Source organism: Idiotropiscis lumnitzeri, chromosome 16, assembly GCF_059441095.1.
Source record: "Idiotropiscis lumnitzeri isolate Australia: NSW breed Sydney's pygmy pipehorse chromosome 16, RoL_Ilum_1.0, whole genome shotgun sequence".
In the NCBI taxonomy this organism is placed as follows: Eukaryota; Metazoa; Chordata; class Actinopteri; order Syngnathiformes; family Syngnathidae; genus Idiotropiscis; species Idiotropiscis lumnitzeri.
In genome coordinates this window covers 1,298,099-1,315,160 of record NC_142406.1, presented here as the reverse complement: position 1 = coordinate 1,315,160, position 17,062 = coordinate 1,298,099, and the positions used below count along the sequence as shown (strand labels likewise).

General features: G+C 40.3%; 2 long non-coding RNA genes and 1 pseudogene across 2 annotated transcripts; all 3 read right to left on the bottom strand.

Moving 5' to 3' along the window:
- Nucleotides 1–15,217, bottom strand: part of LOC148320820 (uncharacterized) — a 117,251-nt pseudogene extending 102,034 nt beyond the window's left edge.
- LOC148320821 (uncharacterized) lies at nt 13,017–14,523 on the bottom strand. Its single transcript, XR_015846854.1, has 3 exons — nt 14,468–14,523; nt 13,225–13,340; nt 13,017–13,137 (listed from the first exon to the last, which is right to left on the bottom strand). It is a non-coding gene; the product is annotated as an uncharacterized LOC148320821 (long non-coding RNA).
- A 4-nt stretch (nt 15,218–15,221) lies between the features above and the next one.
- Nucleotides 15,222–15,971, bottom strand: LOC148320819 (uncharacterized). The gene is made up of 4 exons (XR_015846836.1): nt 15,833–15,971; nt 15,568–15,743; nt 15,356–15,427; nt 15,222–15,250 (listed from the first exon to the last, which is right to left on the bottom strand). It is a non-coding gene; the product is annotated as an uncharacterized LOC148320819 (long non-coding RNA).
- Nucleotides 15,972–17,062: the final 1,091 nt, after the last annotated feature.

The window sequence follows — 17,062 nt, the reverse complement described above, 5'->3', positions numbered from 1 at the left end:
CCTTGTCGAAATAAGACGAGTCCTAGTCCTTGTGTTTTTTTTAAATGCCTGTTTTGTACGTTTGATATTTTAGTTTTTTCCCCATGCCTTGTGTGCTTTGTTTTCTTTACCTTTAATTTCTATGAAGTTACTCCTGCTTCACTTAACTGTATCTGGGTCCTCCTCTCACTCAACCTCCATAGCAAAACCCTGACATTATGTTTGTCACTGCATTTATTAAACAAAATACATTTACCAAATGAAACTAGTAGTAGTTTGCACAGTGAAGACATGTGATTGTGTTTACTATTCTCATATGCTATTTTTATGACTTATTTAAATGTGTTGAACTTGTGTAGGTCATGAAAATTCGACATTACCACTTGCAACACACATTAAACTAGAGAATGCAATTTCTGGAGAAATCGCGTGTGAAGGCTCCGGAGTTGAAGCCATCTGGGTGGAAGCATGTGGAATGAAATTGAATGATTTTTGAATCATAGAGAATGAAATTGAATGAGTTTGAATTGTAGCAAATAGAATTGAATGAGAATGTGGATTGATGAAATGTGGAAGGAGTAGCATGCGGGATAAAAGGAAATGGTGTGCAAGTTGTTAGTGTGCGTTGCGTGGGACCGCCCCCACGCGCGTTTATCTGTGGAAGGAGTGAGTATGAACGGGGTGATGAGTATGCGTGTGCATGCTGAATCTTGTTAAACCAGATTAAATAAAGAAATCAAGTTAAGACACAATATGGAAATAAACTTTTATTTTTTTAAGCATTAAATAAATACAGTGAAACCTCGGTTCTCGAACGACTCTGAGGTCGAACATATCGGAGTTCGAACAAAAAAAAAAGAGAAATTCTTGCTTCGCAGTTCGAACAAACCTCGGAGTTCGAACGCCGGTATGACGCGTGAGTGCGCACGCGAGGGTGGGGGCTGAGCGGCGTACGGGTGTAGATCGCTCTCTTTATGACCAACTGTTGTCGCGTGCGGACGTGCTGCGTTTTGCTCTCGCGTTTTATATCGGTGTACGAAGTGTTTTAGCCCCTAATCATGCCTCCAAAGAAAGTCAGTGCAAGCAGCAAAGGAATGGTTTCGGTGTTCGAACAATTCGCTTTTCGAACAGGGTTCAGGAACGGATTATGGTCGAGAACCGAGGTTCCACTGTAATCACAAAAAAAATCCCTCTTTGGGGATGTCAGGTTCGCCAATTTGACATATAGGGTTCATAGCTGAAAGGAGAGACACGCAGCCCAAGTGGAGACAGAAAGGTTAACAAAGTTTATTTGGCAACTTCATCTCCCTTCTGTTCCTCGATGTTTTTCATACATTCCCTTTTATAACATCGAGGAATCAGATTACACTTTGAGAAATCAGATTACATTAAAGGGTGGTACAGTTCGTCTTCTCAAAAGCTGGTTTAGTCCGGTTTATCATGAGCGTGCCGTCGTGGGTCACAGCTGACTTTGACGTCAGCATCTCTTATCAAGACCTAGCACGATGTTGCTTGCTTCAGACTTTGAGGCCAACTTCTTTATCAGGACTCATCACGATGTTGTTTACTTCATCCTCATTTCTGAAGAAGTGCCACCGCCCTGCCAATTGCAGGCACCTCTCTGCAGTAGAGATGTCCTCCTGTACCTCCACTCTGACTGTAAACACTCAAGCATAGTCCACTACACTAATTTGCAACATGATATGTGCACCATGTATTGAAATAAAATTGCGTCATGGCAAATGTATAATAACCTCTAAATATTATTCTAACATTCCCCCCTGTTTATTCTACATTTGCCCCAAATATTATCATCAATGGAATTTCCAAAGATTTAATTCCATCAAATCATTAGCTTGATAGCAAATGTAAACCCCTCTATTTTTCTTTGTTTATTTTTAATGTATTTGAGCGTTTTGGATTAACGAATAGGATCTCCCAGGTAAATTCAGTCATCATCATCAACTTGGTCATCACTGTCTCCTCCATCACCAGCACTTCTGTAATTAATCAAAGGATATATTTCCTGTAGTTTGGAATTTGTTGGAGCGAGAGCTGTTGAGATAAGTCGGAAAAGCAAAACGCGAATGCAGGGAATACAACAACATCCACACAGTACAAGGATTGAGGTGAACATTGTTCTAGAAATCATTACAGAAAATACCATATTTTTATATTTACCAAACGTTTTGTTCCACCACTCATGCAGAGGTAGTCACACCTGAGTGTTCCTTCAGCTTATGCTTCAGGGTGCGCAAGCCTGCAATGGCTCTTGTGAGGGACCCTTCCGGAGAAGTGTTGTTAGGAATGAAAGTACAACATTGATCCCCAATCATGGCGCAAACCCCTCCTCTCTCTGCCAACAGCATGTCCACCGCGATGCGGTTTTGAAATGCCATGAGTGATGTTGCTGCCAATTGTTCTTTTGGACCAATTTTACGTCACCCGAGATGGAAGGACGACGAAGGACCAATTGTACTTTAATAGCTATAAATCCTTCTTCAATGAAGTTCCCCAATCTTTGCACGTTATAGTGTATGTAATTTATTCGATCCACATTCTTATTCGGTGTAATCCAAAGAAGAATGGACTCGAACCCCGCTGCGATTTGATTTACCAACTCATACTCATCTGGTACGCCCCTTGGTTGGCCAATTGCATCCAAGTAAGTCATATCACCATCCCTCCAGGAAGCACTTCGTCTTTTCCTGGCGTAATAATAGGGGTATTCGTGGGCTTCAACTGCTCTTTGAATGTCCCCTGCTGTGGATGGAAAAATAGACACTGGTAAGAGAAGTGACACCAATGCACAAGTTCCAACGGCGTCCTTTAATGAATCAAATAATTTAGTACCCCCACACCACCACCACACATCGCTGCGTGGCAGTAGTGTACCTGCTTGGAGTACAGTTGTCTTTCACCACTTGTGTTCCTGTGAGATTAACACAAGTAAAGTTAGCCACTGCCACATCGGTAGAAAAGATAGGCTTATCTTTCGTTGCCTTAATCGCAGCGTACACATCATTCCAAGCAATGCAGTCCGCATTAGGTGTTAATTTCATCATTACTTCTAAAAGGCATGTTGATGGAAGAGCTGTTGGAATTACTCATAGTAATGGTCTCGGACACATGCATGAAACACAGCTTTTAGTGCAACCAAAACTACACAAAACAAAATCTCAATTTTTTATCCACGCGAAAATCATGTCAACCGAGAGACCCCTAATAGGGTAGGGTTGAGATGACTTTTTACAATGCACAAGGTGTATGTTGCTTGGGGAAACTGTCCTCGTTTTGGGCTTATGTTTCCCTGACAATTGTGTCGAGCACAGATCATACAGGCTCTTCAAAAAATCTTTTGAGAAAAAATTAAACCCATATGTTGTATAAAATTGGTTTATCTGTCTTACCATACCATCCCTCCTGTTTGACATGTGTGACAACATGTGTCAATATTGCGAAAAAGATTTTTTGGAAGAATTGTTTTTTTTTTTTTTTTTTTTATCTGAACTGACATATATGCCATTAGTCAAAGTAGCTCCTTTTTCTAGCCATAGATTTTCTCTTGCATAAGACTTTGTTGTTGCATGTCTGCAAGGATGTTGCCTCGCATAACGTTATCTATCAGCGCACACACAGCCACACCTATGAATGGCTTGGTAGCTGCTTCTTTTGCTGTCTTATTTTTCCTAAAGTAATGTCATCAGTATCCACAGTATGTGCAGAACATTTAAATGTTGCAATTTGGTTTTGTTATTTTTATCTAGTTTCTGTCTTTGTGCCATTGTCATCCAAAATTCTGTATCTTCATATCCGTCTTTATTCACTTCTTTTTTTTTTTTTTTTTTCCCTCTCTTCGTTTTATTTTGTAAGTCGACTATTTTTTGTGTATTAAGCTGACCAGCGAATTTATATTTTGTTATCCATGAGTTTAAATGTTTTACTTTTTCCGGACATTGGCTTTCTATAAATTTCCAGTCCTTACACGTCAATTGTTGTTTCGGATCCTTTTTGCTAGCTTTTTTACTGTTTGATTTCCCCATGTTGCAAGACAGTGGTTCACCTAGGGTGACTAACCTGTCCTCCAGTCCCTGAACAGGCTGACAATTGCTCTGTCTTGGGTAATTCCCAAGCTTCTACCACAAGTGGCGGAGAATTCGTGCCTCTGCTTCCCAGACAGTTGTCAGTTAATTTTCCTGTTCCAAAATGAGGTTGCAAGCCTCCATGCACACTTTTACATTCACACTATTTTTTCCCCCTTTTTCCTTTTCAAACGCGCGTGGAGGATACACCCCTGTTATCCTCTATCAGTTTTATAGACTATCTCTGTCTCTTCACGTAACATTGACTAGTATTCTTACGGTTTTACACAGTTTTAAAGACTTACTCTGTCTAGTCGTAGTCGCCCTCCAATATCCCCACGGAATTTAACTACTTATTTGCAGAGGAGTCCGCCCTCCTGTTAATGCGGAATTTAACTACGTACCCCTTCAAATGCCCACATTTATCACACTCATTCATCACATTCGGACTTCACACACTCACCCAAGATGAGCTGAACGTCTCTCTCCGCAGCCTCCCTTCAACTTTCAGCATCCAGTAGCAAAGTCGAGGACCAGGTCAAAAAAAAGAAAGAATCCTTATCTTGTCGTGGCCACGATTGTCCCCGGTCGTCGGCTTCGCCCCTGGACGCCTCCAGTATGTTGGGTTCACGGCTCTGAAGGACCAATTTTATTTCAGGTTTGCCAATTTGACATATAGGGTTCATAGCTGAAAGGAGAGACACGCAGCCCAAGTGGAGACAGAAAGCTTAACAAAGTTTATTTGGCAACTTCATCTCCCTTCTGTTCCTCGATGTTTTTCATACATTCCCTTTTATAACATCGAGGAATCAGATTACACTTTGAGAAATCAGATTACATTAAAGGGTGGTACAGTTCGTCTTCTCAAAAGCTGGTTTAGTCCGGTTTATCATGAGCGTGCCGTCGTGGGTCACAGCTGACTTTGACGTCAGCATCTCTTATCAAGACCTAGCACGATGTTGCTTGCTTCAGACTTTGAGGCCAACTTCTTTATCAGGACTCATCACGATGTTGTTTACTTCATCCTCATTTCTGAAGAAGTGCCACCGCCCTGCCAATTGCAGGCACCTCTCTGCAGTAGAGATGTCCTCCTGTACCTCCACTCTGACTGTAAACACTCAAGCATAGTCCACTACACTAATTTGCAACATGATATGTGCACCATGTATTGAAATAAAATTGCGTCATGGCAAATGTATAATAACCTCTAAATATTATTCTAACATTCCCCCCTGTTTATTCTACATTTGCCCCAAATATTATCATCAATGGAATTTCCAAAGATTTAATTCCATCAAATCATTAGCTTGATAGCAAATGTAAACCCCTCTATTTTTCTTTGTTTATTTTTAATGTATTTGAGCGTTTTGGATTAACGAATAGGATCTCCCAGGTAAATTCAGTCATCATCATCAACTTGGTCATCACTGTCTCCTCCATCACCAGCACTTCTGTAATTAATCAAAGGATATATTTCCTGTAGTTTGGAATTTGTTGGAGCGAGAGCTGTTGAGATAAGTCGGAAAAGCAAAACGCGAATGCAGGGAATACAACAACATCCACACAGTACAAGGATTGAGGTGAACATTGTTCTAGAAATCATTACAGAAAATACCATATTTTTATATTTACCAAACGTTTTGTTCCACCACTCATGCAGAGGTAGTCACACCTGAGTGTTCCTTCAGCTTATGCTTCAGGGTGCGCAAGCCTGCAATGGCTCTTGTGAGGGACCCTTCCGGAGAAGTGTTGTTAGGAATGAAAGTACAACATTGATCCCCAATCATGGCGCAAACCCCTCCTCTCTCTGCCAACAGCATGTCCACCGCGATGCGGTTTTGAAATGCCATGAGTGATGTTGCTGCCAATTGTTCTTTTGGACCAATTTTACGTCACCCGAGATGGAAGGACGACGAAGGACCAATTGTACTTTAATAGCTATAAATCCTTCTTCAATGAAGTTCCCCAATCTTTGCACGTTATAGTGTATGTAATTTATTCGATCCACATTCTTATTCGGTGTAATCCAAAGAAGAATGGACTCGAACCCCGCTGCGATTTGATTTACCAACTCATACTCATCTGGTACGCCCCTTGGTTGGCCAATTGCATCCAAGTAAGTCATATCACCATCCCTCCAGGAAGCACTTCGTCTTTTCCTGGCGTAATAATAGGGGTATTCGTGGGCTTCAACTGCTCTTTGAATGTCCCCTGCTGTGGATGGAAAAATAGACACTGGTAAGAGAAGTGACACCAATGCACAAGTTCCAACGGCGTCCTTTAATGAATCAAATAATTTAGTACCCCCACACCACCACCACACATCGCTGCGTGGCAGTAGTGTACCTGCTTGGAGTACAGTTGTCTTTCACCACTTGTGTTCCTGTGAGATTAACACAAGTAAAGTTAGCCACTGCCACATCGGTAGAAAAGATAGGCTTATCTTTCGTTGCCTTAATCGCAGCGTACACATCATTCCAAGCAATGCAGTCCGCATTAGGTGTTAATTTCATCATTACTTCTAAAAGGCATGTTGATGGAAGAGCTGTTGGAATTACTCATAGTAATGGTCTCGGACACATGCATGAAACACAGCTTTTAGTGCAACCAAAACTACACAAAACAAAATCTCAATTTTTTATCCACGCGAAAATCATGTCAACCGAGAGACCCCTAATAGGGTAGGGTTGAGATGACTTTTTACAATGCACAAGGTGTATGTTGCTTGGGGAAACTGTCCTCGTTTTGGGCTTATGTTTCCCTGACAATTGTGTCGAGCACAGATCATACAGGCTCTTCAAAAAATCTTTTGAGAAAAAATTAAACCCATATGTTGTATAAAATTGGTTTATCTGTCTTACCATACCATCCCTCCTGTTTGACATGTGTGACAACATGTGTCAATATTGCGAAAAAGATTTTTTGGAAGAATTGTTTTTTTTTTTTTTTTTTTTATCTGAACTGACATATATGCCATTAGTCAAAGTAGCTCCTTTTTCTAGCCATAGATTTTCTCTTGCATAAGACTTTGTTGTTGCATGTCTGCAAGGATGTTGCCTCGCATAACGTTATCTATCAGCGCACACACAGCCACACCTATGAATGGCTTGGTAGCTGCTTCTTTTGCTGTCTTATTTTTCCTAAAGTAATGTCATCAGTATCCACAGTATGTGCAGAACATTTAAATGTTGCAATTTGGTTTTGTTATTTTTATCTAGTTTCTGTCTTTGTGCCATTGTCATCCAAAATTCTGTATCTTCATATCCGTCTTTATTCACTTCTTTTTTTTTTTTTTTTTTCCCTCTCTTCGTTTTATTTTGTAAGTCGACTATTTTTTGTGTATTAAGCTGACCAGCGAATTTATATTTTGTTATCCATGAGTTTAAATGTTTTACTTTTTCCGGACATTGGCTTTCTATAAATTTCCAGTCCTTACACGTCAATTGTTGTTTCGGATCCTTTTTGCTAGCTTTTTTACTGTTTGATTTCCCCATGTTGCAAGACAGTGGTTCACCTAGGGTGACTAACCTGTCCTCCAGTCCCTGAACAGGCTGACAATTGCTCTGTCTTGGGTAATTCCCAAGCTTCTACCACAAGTGGCGGAGAATTCGTGCCTCTGCTTCCCAGACAGTTGTCAGTTAATTTTCCTGTTCCAAAATGAGGTTGCAAGCCTCCATGCACACTTTTACATTCACACTATTTTTTCCCCCTTTTTCCTTTTCAAACGCGCGTGGAGGATACACCCCTGTTATCCTCTATCAGTTTTATAGACTATCTCTGTCTCTTCACGTAACATTGACTAGTATTCTTACGGTTTTACACAGTTTTAAAGACTTACTCTGTCTAGTCGTAGTCGCCCTCCAATATCCCCACGGAATTTAACTACTTATTTGCAGAGGAGTCCGCCCTCCTGTTAATGCGGAATTTAACTACGTACCCCTTCAAATGCCCACATTTATCACACTCATTCATCACATTCGGACTTCACACACTCACCCAAGATGAGCTGAACGTCTCTCTCCGCAGCCTCCCTTCAACTTTCAGCATCCAGTAGCAAAGTCGAGGACCAGGTCAAAAAAAAGAAAGAATCCTTATCTTGTCGTGGCCACGATTGTCCCCGGTCGTCGGCTTCGCCCCTGGACGCCTCCAGTATGTTGGGTTCACGGCTCTGAAGGACCAATTTTATTTCAGGTTTGCCAATTTGACATATAGGGTTCATAGCTGAAAGGAGAGACACGCAGCCCAAGTGGAGACAGAAAGCTTAACAAAGTTTATTTGGCAACTTCATCTCCCTTCTGTTCCTCGATGTTTTTCATACATTCCCTTTTATAACATCGAGGAATCAGATTACACTTTGAGAAATCAGATTACATTAAAGGGTGGTACAGTTCGTCTTCTCAAAAGCTGGTTTAGTCCGGTTTATCATGAGCGTGCCGTCGTGGGTCACAGCTGACTTTGACGTCAGCATCTCTTATCAAGACCTAGCACGATGTTGCTTGCTTCAGACTTTGAGGCCAACTTCTTTATCAGGACTCATCACGATGTTGTTTACTTCATCCTCATTTCTGAAGAAGTGCCACCGCCCTGCCAATTGCAGGCACCTCTCTGCAGTAGAGATGTCCTCCTGTACCTCCACTCTGACTGTAAACACTCAAGCATAGTCCACTACACTAATTTGCAACATGATATGTGCACCATGTATTGAAATAAAATTGCGTCATGGCAAATGTATAATAACCTCTAAATATTATTCTAACATTCCCCCCTGTTTATTCTACATTTGCCCCAAATATTATCATCAATGGAATTTCCAAAGATTTAATTCCATCAAATCATTAGCTTGATAGCAAATGTAAACCCCTCTATTTTTCTTTGTTTATTTTTAATGTATTTGAGCGTTTTGGATTAACGAATAGGATCTCCCAGGTAAATTCAGTCATCATCATCAACTTGGTCATCACTGTCTCCTCCATCACCAGCACTTCTGTAATTAATCAAAGGATATATTTCCTGTAGTTTGGAATTTGTTGGAGCGAGAGCTGTTGAGATAAGTCGGAAAAGCAAAACGCGAATGCAGGGAATACAACAACATCCACACAGTACAAGGATTGAGGTGAACATTGTTCTAGAAATCATTACAGAAAATACCATATTTTTATATTTACCAAACGTTTTGTTCCACCACTCATGCAGAGGTAGTCACACCTGAGTGTTCCTTCAGCTTATGCTTCAGGGTGCGCAAGCCTGCAATGGCTCTTGTGAGGGACCCTTCCGGAGAAGTGTTGTTAGGAATGAAAGTACAACATTGATCCCCAATCATGGCGCAAACCCCTCCTCTCTCTGCCAACAGCATGTCCACCGCGATGCGGTTTTGAAATGCCATGAGTGATGTTGCTGCCAATTGTTCTTTTGGACCAATTTTACGTCACCCGAGATGGAAGGACGACGAAGGACCAATTGTACTTTAATAGCTATAAATCCTTCTTCAATGAAGTTCCCCAATCTTTGCACGTTATAGTGTATGTAATTTATTCGATCCACATTCTTATTCGGTGTAATCCAAAGAAGAATGGACTCGAACCCCGCTGCGATTTGATTTACCAACTCATACTCATCTGGTACGCCCCTTGGTTGGCCAATTGCATCCAAGTAAGTCATATCACCATCCCTCCAGGAAGCACTTCGTCTTTTCCTGGCGTAATAATAGGGGTATTCGTGGGCTTCAACTGCTCTTTGAATGTCCCCTGCTGTGGATGGAAAAATAGACACTGGTAAGAGAAGTGACACCAATGCACAAGTTCCAACGGCGTCCTTTAATGAATCAAATAATTTAGTACCCCCACACCACCACCACACATCGCTGCGTGGCAGTAGTGTACCTGCTTGGAGTACAGTTGTCTTTCACCACTTGTGTTCCTGTGAGATTAACACAAGTAAAGTTAGCCACTGCCACATCGGTAGAAAAGATAGGCTTATCTTTCGTTGCCTTAATCGCAGCGTACACATCATTCCAAGCAATGCAGTCCGCATTAGGTGTTAATTTCATCATTACTTCTAAAAGGCATGTTGATGGAAGAGCTGTTGGAATTACTCATAGTAATGGTCTCGGACACATGCATGAAACACAGCTTTTAGTGCAACCAAAACTACACAAAACAAAATCTCAATTTTTTATCCACGCGAAAATCATGTCAACCGAGAGACCCCTAATAGGGTAGGGTTGAGATGACTTTTTACAATGCACAAGGTGTATGTTGCTTGGGGAAACTGTCCTCGTTTTGGGCTTATGTTTCCCTGACAATTGTGTCGAGCACAGATCATACAGGCTCTTCAAAAAATCTTTTGAGAAAAAATTAAACCCATATGTTGTATAAAATTGGTTTATCTGTCTTACCATACCATCCCTCCTGTTTGACATGTGTGACAACATGTGTCAATATTGCGAAAAAGATTTTTTGGAAGAATTGTTTATTTTTTTTTTTTTTTATCTGAACTGACATATATGCCATTAGTCAAAGTAGCTCCTTTTTCTAGCCATAGATTTTCTCTTGCATAAGACTTTGTTGTTGCATGTCTGCAAGGATGTTGCCTCGCAGAACGTTATCTATCAGCGCACACACAGCCACACCTATGAATGGCTTGGTAGCTGCTTCTTTTGCTGTCTTATTTTTCCTAAAGTAATGTCATCAGTATCCACAGTATGTGCAGAACATTTAAATGTTGCAATTTGGTTTTGTTATTTTTATCTAGTTTCTGTCTTTGTGCCATTGTCATCCAAAATTCTGTATCTTCATATCCGTCTTTATTCACTTCTTTTTTTTTTTTTTTTTTCCCTCTCTTCGTTTTATTTTGTAAGTCGACTATTTTTTGTGTATTAAGCTGACCAGCGAATTTATATTTTGTTATCCATGAGTTTAAATGTTTTACTTTTTCCGGACATTGGCTTTCTATAAATTTCCAGTCCTTACACGTCAATTGTTGTTTCGGATCCTTTTTGCTAGCTTTTTTACTGTTTGATTTCCCCATGTTGCAAGACAGTGGTTCACCTAGGGTGACTAACCTGTCCTCCAGTCCCTGAACAGGCTGACAATTGCTCTGTCTTGGGTAATTCCCAAGCTTCTACCACAAGTGGCGGAGAATTCGTGCCTCTGCTTCCCAGACAGTTGTCAGTTAATTTTCCTGTTCCAAAATGAGGTTGCAAGCCTCCATGCACACTTTTACATTCACACTATTTTTTCCCCCTTTTTCCTTTTCAAACGCGCGTGGAGGATACACCCCTGTTATCCTCTATCAGTTTTATAGACTATCTCTGTCTCTTCACGTAACATTGACTAGTATTCTTACGGTTTTACACAGTTTTAAAGACTTACTCTGTCTAGTCGTAGTCGCCCTCCAATATCCCCACGGAATTTAACTACTTATTTGCAGAGGAGTCCGCCCTCCTGTTAATGCGGAATTTAACTACGTACCCCTTCAAATGCCCACATTTATCACACTCATTCATCACATTCGGACTTCACACACTCACCCAAGATGAGCTGAACGTCTCTCTCCGCAGCCTCCCTTCAACTTTCAGCATCCAGTAGCAAAGTCGAGGACCAGGTCAAAAAAAAGAAAGAATCCTTATCTTGTCGTGGCCACGATTGTCCCCGGTCGTCGGCTTCGCCCCTGGACGCCTCCAGTATGTTGGGTTCACGGCTCTGAAGGACCAATTTTATTTCAGGTTTGCCAATTTGACATATAGGGTTCATAGCTGAAAGGAGAGACACGCAGCCCAAGTGGAGACAGAAAGCTTAACAAAGTTTATTTGGCAACTTCATCTCCCTTCTGTTCCTCGATGTTTTTCATACATTCCCTTTTATAACATCGAGGAATCAGATTACACTTTGAGAAATCAGATTACATTAAAGGGTGGTACAGTTCGTCTTCTCAAAAGCTGGTTTAGTCCGGTTTATCATGAGCGTGCCGTCGTGGGTCACAGCTGACTTTGACGTCAGCATCTCTTATCAAGACCTAGCACGATGTTGCTTGCTTCAGACTTTGAGGCCAACTTCTTTATCAGGACTCATCACGATGTTGTTTACTTCATCCTCATTTCTGAAGAAGTGCCACCGCCCTGCCAATTGCAGGCACCTCTCTGCAGTAGAGATGTCCTCATGTACCTCCACTCTGACTGTAAACACTCAAGCATAGTCCACTACACTAATTTGCAACATATGTGCACCATGTATTGAAATAAAATTGCGTCATGGCAAATGTATAATAACCTCCAAATAAGCACACATAAAAACAATGCATATGAAAATTTGAAATCAATCATATATATATATACAATTTCAATCATGCTGAACTCTCCATCACTCTCTATCATGGAGCACACCACACAGTAGTCTTCCGCGTTGCCTACAAAAACCGCAAGGGCATTTTGTTAATCGGTGTAAATACGTGATTTGTGTAATTCATGTTGTGGTTACAAAACTAGCTATAAACTATAAAAGCTGTCCCAAACTTACCCTGATGTTCTAGCAGGGTACAAGCTATCTGTCTTCGAGCCTGCTCAACAGCTTCTGCTGCGGTCAGCACCCCCTTTATCTCACCAAACAATATGAAGTTTTCGGCAAACTGCAATACATGATTTTGTGGACATTCTTATTTAATTTTATAGATGCAATAAAATTGTATCCATTTAAGAAAAATAGTTTATATTTATATATATACACACATATATATATTATATACATATATATGCATATATATATTATATATACATATATATGCATATTTATATATCCATATATACACATATACATATATATACACATATATGTACACACATACATATATACACACAAATATATATATATATATATATATACACATATATACACACACACATATATATATATATATATATATATATATGTATGTATGTATATATATATATATGTATATGTATGTGTGTGTGTGTGCATAAATGTCCATTACACGTAAAAAGGTTCTATGTAATATAATAAATTCGTATTTTTTTACTTGCCTTGTGTTCCATAATGAGGCAGTGCAGGTATGCATCAATGACCTAAATTGAGAGCAAAGGAATGTATATGCATCATACTGCAAAAATACAATTACGATCAACTGTGATAAAAACAATAGGAGCTTTTACTTCATCTGCCAGCCATTTGGTTCCATGAAGCGTTCTGAATGATGTATCATAAACTTTGAATGTACCGACTACTGCCTCCACACGACCATCGTCATTTGCGGTCCAGAGCCTGTGTACTAAAAGAAAGTTATGATTAAGTTAGAAATTACACTTTAGATGAAACTGTCAAAATAGTTCAAGCCCAACAGGCCAAAGGGGAAGTCAAGGCCAACGGGCCAAAACTGAACTCAAACCCAACAGGCGAAAGCTGAACGTCACAAAGCATTCCATGACTTATTTTATGGACCACCGACAACCTTTAAAACTCCCATTCACCAAACAATAACTCTTCAAGGTCAAACATCGGCCAACTTTTACTGGCAAAACCTAGTCATGCAACAGTTAACCAGGTATGATGCCCAAACCAGCAACAGACGACCGAATGGTCAAGAACAATTTTTCTTAAAAAAGGTCACCTTTGTCTTGTGTGCTGAATTGTGCAAAGGCCGGATTCTCAGATGGGACTTTAACCGGCTGTACCTCTCTACTAGGGGGAACAGTTCGGGGCGCAAATTGAATTACTGAGATTCTGGTTGGTTCATCTTGAACTGGGCTTTGTGTTGAGGCATAGCTTTTCACATCAGGTCTTTTATATGGTTTTATATGGACAATGTTGTACTGAGTCTGTAAAATCTTCCCATCAGCATTCTGCAATGTCACGCGTTTGCCACATATGCTTTTGATAATATAGGGACCATTGAAATCTGGCTGTAGCCTTCCACCTTTTCTCCCACGCTTTTGCATATTTAGGAGAAGGACTTCGTCACCAGCCTTGTACAGCACATCTCTGTATTTCTTGTGGACCCTTTTAGCATATGCTTCCATCTGCTTTTCTTTACTCTTTTTTACATTTTCCTGCACAGACTTCCTCACGAGCAACTTTTTGAGAATGATTGAGCTCACCATAATAACCTTCCTCTGGGAGTATGATGGTGGAAATCTGTAATTTTTTTAACAATCATAAAATGAGAATTAGCTGAAGCACAGCATGAGACTTTCATTTATTGTCTAATACTATGAATAATTTAAGCAAGTACATGAAAATAAAATAGACTAGGGCTATGTGTATGTCAGAATAGAAAAGAACAAAAGCAACAACTTTTATAATAATATAACACTTACAGTATCTGCTAACTTAAAAAAATATATGTGTAACTGATAATTACATCTCTGCGACAGTTGAGAAAGGACTCAAATGACTCACTGGCAATTCAGCAGGAACTTCAGCTGGAAATCGTGCTTCCCTCCCATACATCAGGTGAAACGGTGAATATTTGGTGGTGGTGTGTACTTTGGATCGCAACGAGAACAGGGTGGCATCCAAGTATAAGTCCCAGTCATTCTGCTGCGCATTAACCAATTTCCTCAGGGCTCTAAAAGCAGATATAGTGAAACAAAACATGTGAAATTGTGAAAGGCACAGATATTTGCGATATGAAATGAAAAGCATACCTTTTTATGTTGTCATTGGTCTTTTCATCAAGACCATTGGTCTGCGGATGATATGCTGCTGTGACTACCCTTTCTACCTTCAGGAGTTCACAGAGCCTGGTGTTGAGCTTCAAGACAATTGAAACTAATTTGTAAATAAATCACTCATACACACATGAAACACAAACCTGGTTGACAAACTGTATGTACAACAATCACTCACAAAGGATAAGCATTTAATGTTGGTGTGTTCCTTTATGATCACTGAAGCAGATCCTAAAATAATTTGCCAAACATGAGCATTTTTCATTAATAGGCTTACTTCATTGACGAACTCTCTGCCTTGGTCTGACAGGATTCTTGCAGGGCACCCATGTCTGTATATTATTTTGCAAATATTCAGACCAACTTCAGCAGCAGATTTCGTTCCCAATGGGTATGCCTCGACCCATTTAGAAAAATAGTCCGTTGCAGTCAGGATGTACTGGAACCCACTGGCAGTCTTTGGAAGTGGTCCAGAAAGATCGATGCCAACGAGCTCCCAGACACCTGACACCTGATAAAATAAATAAATGTACAAATATACAGCTATACATACATATACAAATAATTTTTGGAAATGTTTACATTGACACTATTGTTTAAGACGATTACAACTCACCTTAATACACTGCAGTGGGAGCGCAACAGTGAGAGGTTTGCCAACTTTTTGGCACTTGTCACATTCCTGGATCTTAGGAAAGATTCATAGCAAAGACAGATATACAAACACGAAAATCTATACACAAAGACAAAATCTATATTGCAGTAAATCTGTGTTTATGCATGTTCAAATGTTGCTCAAACAAATCAGAAAGGTATAGTACCACATACCCATTTCTCAATGTCGACAGTCATGCCGTGCCAATAAAATCGGCAACATAAGGCACTGCGTGTTTTAAGGGTGCCAGTGTGCCCTCCAATAGGAGAAGAGTGAAACTCTTCGAAGAGCCTCCTGGACTCCTCTTGAGTTTTAATTGCTCTCCTGGAGCAAAAGAAGAGTTCACCGTCTATATCAGGAAAAAATAAGAATCTTAATAACTTTAAATTGCTAATGATCTGAGCTACACGTGGGATTGGTTACAATGAAAATACTGACCTTTTAGAGTGAATTTTGAGGCATACCTTCTTAGGTTTTGCTTCTTGCTTTTTTCATACCCAGGTGGGTATGTTCCAGCAAGAAGAAGATTGTAAACTTCGTCCCACTTCTCCTCCATAACTACAATGACAGTTGCAAACTATTTTCCTTCTGATACAGTTGACATGAATTAACAAGCAAAGTAGGAAACATTAAGGAGCACATACATAACTGCATACTCAGTCAGGCCATATCTGTATAAGGTTTGGAAGTACTAACTTTAAGTGGCTATATTCTGTCATTTTTACTGGATCATTGTTTTTGTTTTCTTTCTAATTAAGTAAAACCACCAACAATGAAACACAGAATTACTACAAAGAGAACATTTACTGGCGATATCAAACGAGTATGGTATACATAAACTGCGTGAGAAATGTAGGCAACTGAAACACACGCCGAAAGTATTTTGAGACAATGAATACGTCAAATAAGACTCAGATGAAAATGAAAACATTAAGTACTCACTGCTTTTCACCGCACAATGCAGATGTAGGAAAAAATGCTGCAAATTTCAAGCGAAATCACTATCGGTAGGACAAAACGCAACTAACTTCCCCGCGAAATCACTATGGGTAGGACAAAAAGCAACTCACTTCCCGCGAAAAAACAATCCGCGTTATGCGCATGCACTAGGCATTGGTAGGACGTCTAGATGGGTAGGACATTTTGACAGTACACCGGGTCGCGACGCCACGAATCGTGTCCTTATATGTTACCGGTGGAGCGCTCAGTATATCAACGTCTGTCCCAGGCAAAGACAACCGTTTATTAGCGCCCTTGGAAAGCGTAACGAGGTATGACGATGCATAAAATAATAAATGTACTAAAAATGTGAATTATTTTGGAAACTACTGTTACAGTTTGTGTTTTTTATGCTCTATAGTTTTCACGGTGCAGTATGCGTGACCGTTGTTCAGCAATAAAGGTTTCTCGACACCAGTTGAAACTCTGCGCCATTATTTCAAGTCCAAGGGGCCGCTACAGCATTGACTTGTCTAACATTGACTGGGCACGCTTTCATTAGTCGTTTCGCAAAAATTAGACCAAACAGCCGCAACACTAGCGAGCCAATAGTCACCGGCCTCCATGCATTTAGGAGGTTCAGTTTCTTCACATCAGTGGTTTTTGAGAGCAGCCTAGTCCGCCACTCCTTCACCGCCTTAGGTATTACACCCTGGACCAACCATGTGG